The following is a 10878-nucleotide window of genomic DNA, read 5'->3' as shown; positions in this document are numbered from 1 at the left end:
TTTCAATTTATTTTTTTAAATGTGGGACTTTCTCGGTCAATCACCGTGTGCCATGTGGCACCGTCATGCACCCCTCAGAAATTTCATTTAAAATTAACATAGGAATTGATGGTGTGCTAACATTGAGTTTGTGATTTAATTGGCTAAAGGAAAAGGCTCATGCTAAAATCATTAAAATGTGAAAAGTTTGAGTTTTTTTTTTGTTATTAATCCTTTCTATTTTCATCCTTTCATCAAACTTTTTATTAGAGAATATTTTAACTTTGGTCTTTTACCTTTTAAAGTTATATTTTATTCTAATTCTTTTTTGGTTCAATTTTTCTTAATATTACACGTTTTGTTCTTATACTTCTATCCCTCAAATTCCCATAAAATGCCCACACGGCATTTTTTAAATTAAAAAAGATTATTATTTTAATTTCAAAAAAAAAAACAAAATATATCAAAATAAAAAAAATCGTGAACCTACTCGAGAGAATGAAGTGGGGTGAACATTTATGTCACAAGCAATCTTTGCAAAGGTAATGGCGGTTTTCATTGGGAGAATCGCTTCTCAATTTTGCGAGTAAAGAAATGAAAAAATATAGGAAAAGTAAAGGCGATTGTGATTCGATAGCCACCAACTACACCTATGAGGTTGTAGTGACACACCTAGCAGGGAGATGATAAACTTTGATGCAAGGAATGGTGTTTCAAAGTGTAATCGTGGACGGAGGTATATGCTAAAGGTGACCGACATCGTCCCGTACTGGCTACCACTGCGTCTCCCTCTTAATTTACCATTCTCCCTCTTAAAATATGTTTTGATAGATTTTGCTTCATTTTAAAATTAAAAGAACAAATTATGTATAAACTTCAACAAGGTTGTCTAGCCATTTTTATGGAAATTTGAGTGGTACAAGTATAAAAAATGAAACATTTAATATTATTAAAATTAAACAATAAAAATTTAGGATAAAAGAATAACTTTAAAAATCTTCTCCAGCAAAAAACTTTTATAAAATGGCGAAAATAAAAAAGTAATCAACGGTATTGGATGAAAACAAATCAAGAAAAAGGAAAATGACTAAAACGGAAAAATATTTAAAGGTATAGGATCTAAACAATAAAAAATTAGAAAAAGAACTGAAAGAGAAAAGCCTCCAAACTTAGAAAACCAAAATATATAGTTTTTCCAAATATAAATATATATATATATATATATATATTGTGAATAAGAACTTCGTTGACAGAATGCATTGAAATGTAGACAGATACTTTATTAATTTGAAAATATATATAATTTGTACAATTATTTCATTAAAACTATCCATGTTTATTCCTGAGGGTTTAATTAAGTAATCTTTTACTGCCCAATAGGGTCGGATGTATCCGTGCCGAATTTCACATGTGTATGAGAAAATGGAATATTTTCAAGGTTTTCTTTTCTTCCAGCAAAAATAATAATAATAAAAAGAATTCAGTGAAGGCGAATCCTCAATTCTCACAAAGAATTCTCCCCTTTTTTTTTATTGGAAAAAGATAGAGAATGAAGCGTTGTTTGGACGACATAATACTACAATTGATTAAAAAGTGAATTGTTGACAGTTGGGCCTTTTGTTGGAGTATTATTATATTACATGAACATAAACATTAAAGAGAAAATTTAACTATAAAATTGTTTTCCCTAAATTATAGGTCAAAATATAAGATTATTGTTTTTGATAAATCATATTACAATACTGAGGATACGAGTGATAATGTATATAATGGATGTGAGTTTTACAAATATAATCTTGTTGTAAAATCTTTTTTTAGTTATAAAGGAGGTCAAAGCCTAATACAAATAATTAATAAAGGGCACGGTAATCTCATTAGGGATCGAACCTGTGATTTCTAAGTCAATAGGCGAGAACGTGCGCTACTCCACTGCACTTTCTGTTATAAATCCTTACCAACCATAATTGTAGAGTTTAACTCTGGAAATTGACTACAGTAGTTAGCTTTTTTACAACCAGACATTGATGTTAAGCTCGGACTTTACAATGGCGACTCTAGTTTAATGAATTTGACCATATTTAATTTGTGCCACACTCGATGATTTTTATCTATTCATCAATATTATTTGTATATTATAATATATAATTAGATACTTTTCAAAATTAAAAGCTATCTTCATAATTTGAAATAACTCCTCAAGATTATTTTCCAAATATAATATGTCAGATGTCCTATAAGCATTAGACGAAAATTCATTTCTTTTCATCAATTTTTTACTTATTATAATTTTTCCTACACCTCACTCACACCGGTCGATATTTTTCATTTTTCATCGCACCGATGCATAATACGTGATATGTCCTTTTTTATTACAAGGAGCTTCCTCACTTGATCAATCACCTACATGAATTCCACACAAGCCCGTGGAACAGATCGTCCAACCATACATACCAAGTATATTGGGTGCATATAGTAGTACTATGCACTCTCTATACATGTATCATTCGCGTTTCTATCTAGATTACGTATTTGTTTTCTGTCATGAATTTATTTTTCATAATTTGTAGTATTTATTGTGTGTACTCGAATATATATATGGTTTTTGACATATATTTTCTTTATATCTACATAAAAATTGATAAAATTTTGGGATCAACTTACTCGTATTAAAATGGTTAATTAAATTTCATTATTTTTTTATTTTGATAAATGTAGCATCAATTATCAATTAATGGTAGTATAACATTGAACCGGTGTTGGCCTCAGAGCACTCGATGTTTTCTCTGCTAAAGAACTTTAGAGATCTGCCGAAGCCTTGTTCGCAAAAGATCTTTAGGTAATCAGTTTTATGGGTTTCGTACACCAGTCCTGGATTTATGGCTTTGGCGGATTTATATGGCCTACATCGTATTAGACAAGGTTGATTAATCAAATAATCTATTTTTAGATTTAGTTTTTACAGAATTTTGTTATTATGATAAATATAACTATTATGCATGGACTTGGTACGACATTATACTAAACAAATTGAAGTAATTTTTTTCCTTGAATAAATTGAAGTAACTTACATAATAGGTATAGCTTTTTTATAGTTATTTTTTCATATAATTGCACGATAAATTTTAGAACTACATAATATTACACTTCATTTTTTCCAACCAAATGTGCATTCAAATTAAAATCCCTCTTAATTGTATAATTATAAAATAATCTATTCCAATTAATTTATGCAAATTTAAAGCTACCTTTTCTATTTATAGCGGTAATAATATTTCACTCATTTACTTAATTAATATAGAATTACGCAATACCATCTTCACTGTACCAAAGAGCATTTGAAAGGTATGAGGGCTTGTATGTACATCTAAATAGCCGAATAATGCAGTTAAAAAAAGAAGTTGTGTAATATAATTGAAATTTTCCCTTTCTGACGGTTCCAAAATATTGTTATTATTCCAACATATATACGTACAAAAATCATGGTTGAAAACAGAACAATTCTATTTACATGTTGGTTCATAATATCAAATTATTATGATAAGCAACTATGAAAATAAATATTTGGCATGACTTTAATACTAATTATTAGGAAAGTGCCCATGCTTAGCTGCGAGTACAAAAGTTTCCCAAATAATTTATTAGATAAATATAATACTAAGAAATTGTTATTTCTTATACCGCTTATTTATACTAGCAGAGACATGTATGAGTTGCATACATAAGCAATTATTACTTATTTTAAAATACTCTTACTATAATATGGATTTACATTAAATAAATTTAAGAAAAGGAAAGAAAATTCAAAAGAAAATTGTACCCTATATTCACATATAGCTCGGCAGCTTCAAACTAATCGACATTATTTGCAATAGACAGTATTTCAAGAAAATTGCACTATTTTATCAACTCTATATAATTTCTATAAGGCACATCTAAGTACAAATTATAGGTATTGTTATACGTGTTTAAGCGACTAAAAGTGCAAGTCCATTCCTCTCGCGATGGAACGCTGTTAGGACCACGAAATTCTAATCCAAACCACGAGTAACTCACGTGTGTTTTGTCGAAGAAGAGACTTGATCTACAGCTCATGGTTAGTCTCAAACACTTGCACGAAGGAAAGATCAGGAGTGCTACTCGATTTCCCTCTCCGAAACTCAAGATAGTGTGAGCCGTGATTATAGGAAAAAATAATGAATTTTGATCAACCTAGAAACATCTAAAGTGCATGTATTTATAAAGGGTTTAGAGATAGATTATGTTACCACCATGACGAAATATTCAGTATATTTTCATATCCCATACCTCGATATATTAGGAAGCTTATCCTGTAGTTATGGGAAATTCCCTATTATAACTCATACTGACAGGCCCTTGCTAGTGGGCCTCGTTGGGAGGGTTAGACATGACTCGTGAATGATCGAATTGGGCCTCGCTCAAGTCGCTAGGCCTTTTGGGTAGCATCGGGTCGAAGCCCGAAATTCTGTCCCCAACATTGCCCTCTACTTGGGCACGTGCGACGCGTACGGTTGCCTGCATGGTTGAGGAAGTCATTGACACGTGTCGCTCCATGGCTCGCGGAATGTACCCCACCAAAAAGCACACTTCAAGCGTTGGCGTATTGTTAGATTGGCCTTGATCCGACAGCAGATAGGAGGTCAATCTACGTCAATCCTTCTTGTGCCCCCTAGCCGTCAAATCGTTTTAACCCTGCTCACCCTCAACCTTTGAATTGGGCGTCATTTCGCCATCGCGGACGTGTCAGAGCTAATGATGGCGGAAACACTCCCAAGGCCACAACTTTTGGCATTCCAGTAGGATTTCGACGCCTATAAAATGGGTCATTTGGAGAGCTTTTCCTCATTTTTTATTCTCTCTCTAGTGCTGAAACTTTGCCTGTTCTCTCTCTCTCCTCCTGAGCATTTTCCGATTGTTTTCTCTTATCATTACCCTAGTTTTTCAGCGTTGGTATCCCAAAGAGATGAGAGGGCGACATCAGGTAGTAGGGTTGGATCCTTTACGTGTAGGTCGGGCAAAGATCGCGAGGTCTACGCCAAAAATCAGATCACTTTTGATGAGTTCAAGGAGGTGATGATGTTGGGCAGCATCTATGACTCGGAGAATCCGCACTTCCCCCATTCCAATTGCAGGCCAGATGATCCGAGGGATGTTGGGTAAATGCCCATGTGGCCAGCGCTGATTGAGGCATGGCTTCAATGGCCTCTCCACGCAAACGTCGTGGAGCTATGTAGGCGACTCACTATCACCCCTTCGTAGCTGCCTCTGAACTCATGGAGGCAGTGGTTCACGTTTCACGTGTGCTGCCAACTTCGTGGCATAGTCTATTTTTTTAATACTTTCCTTCAGTTCTTCCGCCTCTAGGAGAATCCGCGCGGGCTAACATACAAGTTCTTCTTCACACCTCGCTATGTGAGGATGAGGATACTCCGTGGTTACCCCAGCACCAACTCTGACTAGCGGAAGAAATAGTTTTTCATAAACCAGGCGAAGCCCTGGAACCCTCAACAGTGATGGGTGTGGCGCGAAGCTGCCCCTGACGTTGATAAGGGCATATTATACTCATATTTTATTGTGCAATTCATGTTAAATTATTATTAATTTTATAGAAATTATAAGAAGTCGGTGCTTAATTATGTGTAATTTGATATTGTAGGTCTTTGAGGACTTAGATGGAATTACGAGCAATATTGAGGAGTTTTGCGCAATTTGGAGCCAGCATATATCTTTCGGAAATCTTTTTTTTGTTGTGGATATAAATACTCCTCATAACAAGATTAGGAAACCCTAGGGGGGGAGCCATCTTTCACCATTCTTTTAACCTAGAGAGTTTTTGGAGAGGGTCTTGTCTGGAGCCGTCACCTGGATCAATTGATTTGAAGCGAATAATTGTGGAAGAGATAATTCCTTAAAGGAATTGTTGGGTTTTTGTTTTAGGATTCAATATCTTGAGTTTACTGCTGAATATGAATTCTATTGCAATGACTCCTTGGAATTATAATTGTGTTTTCAATTCCATGATATTCTAAGCTTCTTTTGTGGGAATATGATGAAACCCTAGGTAGCTAATATGATGATTGTCGCCATGTTATAAGATTAATAGATGTGTTGATGATTCATGATTGCAATTCCTATAATTTCAATTTTAATTCTTAATTGGTTATAATTGTTAGAAACACTATTGATACGGGAGTTGATATAGTGTTTGTTAGGAATTCTTGATTAGACTAATTAGTTAAATGCGATAGCTGCATTAATTAGTTTAATTAGAGATTATCCAGGGATTAATGCAATGTTTCTAGTTAGTTATTCGCTAAGACATTAGGGATAATTAATTTAGGGCATTAGACAATCATAGCACTGGAAGGTGTATGATTATAATTTAGAGTCCACTATTAATTAGAGATGCGGGAGCTGATTGATTAATTAGAGGTTTAAGACTTTAATTTTAAAGGCTTGATAAACTCACTTGAATAATCACATAGCTATCAGTCTATATAACATGATGGCAATCTGATTAGTGAAACTAGGGTGGATTCTGTTTTTCCCACTTTCAATTGATATATTTTCGTACAATTCTCTTTCTGCTCTTTGTGACGATTTAGGTTGATTAGTAGTTAATTAGTTAATTCTCTTAATTTGATTGCTTAGATAATAATAGAATCTAATATAGGTTTAGTACTTAATTAATCCTTGTGGGATCGACACTCTATTCATCACTATATTACTTGATCTGACCCAGTACACTTGCTGGTAGAATTTGAGCTTATTTTTATATATATTTGCAAAGGGATCAAGTTTTTGGCGCCGTTGCCGGGGATTAACTTAATATTAGACCACCTTTAGTTCTATTGTTAATTTAGGCGCACTTTACTGTGTGTTTATTTCTTGTTCTCTTTGCAGGTATTCTATGCGCAGGAGTAGAAGTGCTGAACTTCTACCATTAGATCTTGAGATAGAGCGCACCTTGCATCGGTTGAGAAGAGAGAACAGAAGAAGGGAAGAATTGCAGGTAGTTGAGATGGCAGATGATGACATCAACCGCCAAATACAGGGTGCTGCCAGAGCACTTCGAGACTATGCAGTACCTACTATTATGGGTTCTGCGATCAGAAGGCCCACTATTCCAGCTAATAACTTTGAACTGAAGCCAGCACTCATCCAGATGGTTCAATCAAATCAGTTTGGAGGATATCCCAACGAGAGTCCTGATGAGCATATTGCAGGATTCCTCCAATACTGTAACACGGTAAAGATGAATAATGTCACTGATGATGTTATTAGATTACAGCTTTTTCCTTTCTCGCTTAGGGATAAAGCGAGAGCCTGGTTCAATTCACTGCCACAAGAGTCCATCACCACCTGGGCCGACCTTTCATCTAAGTTTCTCAGGAGATTTTTCCCACCAGCTAGGACTGCAAGATTGAGGAACGAAATCACTAACTTCACCAAGTTCAATGGTGAATCACTTTATGAGGCATGGGAGAGATTCAAGGAGGCAATCAGAAAGTGCCCACATCACGGATTGCCAGATAATCTCCTAATTGAGGTCTTCTATCTTAGCCTGGATGATACATTGAGGTCTCTAGTAGATGCTGCAGCAGGAGGCGCACTGATGGGTAAGAATTATGATGAAGCAAGTGCTTTGATAGAAGAGATGGCCTCCAGTGCACATAATTGGCAGAATGAAAGAAGTAAATCAAGAGTGGCATCAGTCAATGACATGGACACTATTGCTAATTTGACAACCCAGATTTCAGCTCTCACTACCCAGGTAAGTAAACTCACCTCAGCACATTCTTTTAATACTAATCAGGTTGCTTTTTGTGAGTTGTGTTCAGGACCACATTCGACTCTTGAATGCATGTCTGGAAATCCCTCGGCTTCACCCAATGGAGAGCAAGTGAACTTTGTCAACAACTTCCAACGGAGTAATCAAGGGCCTTATTCGAACACTTACAATCCCGGGTGGCGTAATCATCCTAATTTCTCATGGAGGAATGAGAATAATGCACTTAAACCGCCACCTGGATTCCAAAAGCAAGGCCCTGCTCAGAATGCTCCACCTCAGCAAAGTCAGTCGAGAATGGAAGAGCTCATGTTGAGCTATATGCAAAAGACTGACACCATGCTACAGAATCAACAAGCCACTATTCGAAACCTAGAGGGTCAGATTAGTCAGATTTCTCAGCAATTGAGTAATAGACCATCAGGGTCTTTACCCAGCAACACTGAAGAGAACCCCAAGGGTGTCAATGCTATAATGCTGAGGAGTGGCAAGGAATTGGAAATAGTCAATAGAAAAGCTCAAACTCAGGAGGAGAGTCCGGAGAAAGACAAAGGTAAGCAAAAGGTGGAGGAACCAAGGCAGAAGTCACTAGGGGTGAAACCGTATGTTCCTCCTGTCCCTTTTCCAGGAAGATTGAAGCAACAACAGTTGGACGCCCAATTTGCTAAATTCCTAGATGTTTTTAAAAAGCTGCAAATCAACATTCCATTTGCAGAAGCACTCCAGCAGATGCCTTCATATGCTAGATTCATGAAGGATCTGCTCACTAAAAAGAGGAAGTTTGATGGGAGTGAGCCTGTGATGCTTACAGGAGAGTGTTCTATGATTCTCCAAAAGGACTTGCCTAACTTACCACGCAAACAAAGAGATCAGGGGAGTTTCACTGTTCCTTGTACTATAGGGAATTTTCATTTTGAGAACGTTCTTATTGATTCAGGTGCAAGTATAAATTTAATGCCTCTGTCTATTTTCAGGAAACTTGGACTTGGAGAATGCAAGAAAACTCATATTACCTTGCAACTTGCTGACAGGAGTATCAAATATCCAAAGGGTATTGTTGAGAATGTCCTGGTGAAGGTAGACAAATTCATATTTCCAGTCGACTTCATAGTCTTGGAGATGGAGGAGGACAGAGAGGTGCCCATGATCCTTGGCAGACCGTTCCTTGCGACAGGTAAAGCATTAATAGATGTGGAACAAGGTAAGCTCACTTTAAGAGTTATGAATGAACAAATAACTTTTAATGTTTATGACGCCATAAAGAAATTTGATGATGGCAAATCATGTTACACCATTGATATTATTGATGAGCTTATCTCTGAGTCTGTGGAGGAGAAAACAGGTGTGGATACAATGGAATCAGTCCTTAGGGATCTGGACGATTGGAGTGATGATGATGAGCATGAGGAAGAATCTGTGGAGAAGGTATCAGAAATCAAGGCTCGCTACTATGAGGAGCTGGGCACTAGTGCGACAAAACCAGTATCATCTTTGACACAGTCCCCGGTGCTAGAACTTAAACCATTGCCTAGCCATTTAAAATATGCCTATCTTGGAATAGATGATACTTTGCCAATAATTATCTCTTCTTCCTTGACAGGTGATCAGGAGCAACAGCTCCTAAGCATGCTGAGAGAGCACAAGGAGGCAATAGGATGGACTATTGCAGATATCAAAGGGATCAGCCCTTTGATTTGCACTCACAGGATAATGTTGGAAGCTGAGTGCAAACCCATAGTGCAACCACAGAGGCGACTTAACCCAACTCTCAAAGAGGTAGTGAAGAAAGAAGTGCTTAAACTGTTGGATGCAGGTATTATCTATCCTATCTCAGATAGTAAATGGGTTAGTCCTGTTCAAGTAGTGCCCAAAAAGGGTGGTATGACTGTGGTTAAAAATGAGGTCAATAAATTAATCCCGACTCGTACTGTGACTGGGTGGAGAGTTTGTATAGATTACAGGAAACTAAATGATGCTACCCGTAAAGACCATTTCCCCCTCCCCTTCATTGATCAGATGCTAGAAAAACTTGCAGGGCATGATTATTATTGTTTTCTAGATGGTTATTCTGGTTACAATCAGATTCATATAGCACCCGAGGACCAGGAGAAAACCACATTTACTTGTCCTTATGGCACTTTTGCCTTTAGGAGAATGCCTTTCGGTCTCTGTAATGCACCTGCCACTTTCCAGAGGTGCATGATGTCTATATTTTCTGACATGTTAGAGAATTTTATTGAAATATTTATGGATGATTTCTCTGTTTTTGGGAAGTCATTTGAATCTTGTCTGACAAATTTAGGCTGTGTGCTTAAAAGATGTAAGGAGACTAATCTGCTTCTGAACTAGGAGAAATGTCATTTTATGGTAAGAGAGGGTATAGTCTTAGGTCACAAGGTGTCAAAGAAAGGGATTGAAGTTGATCGAGCAAAAGTGGAGATAATAGAGAAGTTGCCACCACCCACTTCAACAAAAGGAGTAAGGAGCTTCTTAGGACATGCTGGCTTCTACAGGAGATTTATCAAGGACTTTTCTAAAATCTCTAGACCTCTTTGTAATTTACTTGAAAAAGATTCTGCTTTTGTTTTTAATGACAATTGTTTGCAGGCATTCAATTTATTGAAGGAGAAACTCACTTCTGCACCAGTGATCGTTGCACCTAATTGGGAGCTTCCGTTTGAGCTGATGTGTGATGCCAGCGACTATGCTGTAGGAGCAGTACTTGGGCAAAGGAGAGGTAAGGTATTTCATGCAATATACTATGCTAGTAGAACTTTAAATGAGGCCCAAAAGAACTATGCCACAACTGAAAAGGAGCTTTTAGCAGTCATATTTGCATGTGACAAGTTTCGGCCTTATCTGATAGGTTCTAAGATCATAGTATACACAGACCATGCTGCCCTGAAATATTTGTTTGCCAAAGCTGATGCTAAACCTAGGCTAATTCGTTGGATTCACTGCTACAAGAATTTGACCTGGAAATTAGAGACACAAAGGGAACTGAAAATGTAGTGGCTGATCACTTATCCCGTTTGGAATCTGATTGTTTAGATTCACCCATTAATGAAAAGTTCCCTGATGAACAATTGCAT

At 36.6% G+C, this 10878-nt stretch overlaps 1 non-coding gene across 1 annotated transcript; it reads right to left on the bottom strand.

Moving 5' to 3' along the window:
• Positions 1-7417: 7417 nt before the first annotated feature.
• Positions 7418-7524, bottom strand: LOC116189864. The gene has a single exon (XR_004152497.1). It is a non-coding gene; the product is annotated as a small nucleolar RNA R71 (small nucleolar RNA).
• Between the last annotated feature and the right edge of the window lie 3354 nt (positions 7525-10878).

The sequence above is a fragment of the Punica granatum genome, unplaced genomic scaffold (assembly GCF_007655135.1).
Source record: "Punica granatum isolate Tunisia-2019 unplaced genomic scaffold, ASM765513v2 Contig00029, whole genome shotgun sequence".
Lineage (NCBI taxonomy): Eukaryota > Viridiplantae > Streptophyta > Magnoliopsida > Myrtales > Lythraceae > Punica > Punica granatum.
Note: the sequence above shows the minus strand (reverse complement) of the source record. Positions and strands in the feature narration are given on the sequence as shown.